The sequence below is a fragment of the Branchiostoma floridae genome, chromosome 3, assembly GCF_000003815.2.
Source record: "Branchiostoma floridae strain S238N-H82 chromosome 3, Bfl_VNyyK, whole genome shotgun sequence".
Taxonomy (NCBI): domain Eukaryota; kingdom Metazoa; phylum Chordata; class Leptocardii; order Amphioxiformes; family Branchiostomatidae; genus Branchiostoma; species Branchiostoma floridae.
Window position 1 is genome coordinate 162,952 of NC_049981.1, and position 865 is coordinate 163,816.

The window sequence follows — 865 nt, forward strand, 5'->3', positions numbered from 1 at the left end:
CGACGTGCCGTAGGGCCACCAAATTTATAGGACATAATTTCGACATAATATCTGACAAGTATGTGACGTTTGACGTTACGTTGACGTAAGATGACGTAATTATGACGTCATCAATTTGATTATATTGGCCGGACCCATGAAAAAGGGGTATTCTCAGAAAACTTCAAGTTATGCTACAAAAATGTAACAAGAAGTGCAAATAACAGAATAATAAAGTTTATTAAGACTTGTGTTGCCAATAGCAACATCAATGACGTCAAAATGACGTCATAAAATGACGTCATGCACATCCAAGATACGAGTTGGGCTCCGCCATATTATATCAACCACCTTGAATTTTCAAAAATACTTTTTTTTGCAACAAATAATCACAAAGGGCAATGGAAATAGACTAAATTCATTCATTTAGTTGGTTTTTGATGAAAAAATACCAGGTAGTTACAAATTTTAAGGGAAAATTAGCTTGTTATTGTTGATCTGGCTATACGGTCCGCCATCTTGGATTTTGGGCTGATGACGTCATCAAATTAGCATAATTCATGCATAAATAATTATGAAAGATATGCTAAATAATGTAAGATTTTATTAATGTAACAAAATAGCAGTAATATAGCGAATAAATGTGATAAATACACTGTTAGAACCCAAAATAGTGATTTTTGGCAAAACTGCCTGTCAACAAACGGTTGCCATGGCAACACGAAAAAATGGAAAATTTGTCAAACTTCGTGAAATTGTTGCCAACAATATTTTAGGAAAACTCACCAAATTTGGTGGCTCTAGCGTAAGCCCTTCTGGCGTTATAGGACATCGAAGTCGGCGCGGGCCTCAAAGCCCCCCCCCCCCACCCCCCCCATCCCGGTCT

The 865-nt window shown here is 37.1% G+C and overlaps 1 protein-coding gene across 2 annotated transcripts in view; it reads left to right on the forward strand.

The window, feature by feature from the left end:
• The window catches only part of LOC118412089 (trichohyalin-like), a 16,442-nt gene that overhangs the window by 13,548 nt on the left and 2,029 nt on the right, over positions 1 to 865 (forward strand). The gene's annotated exons all lie outside the window — the stretch shown is intronic.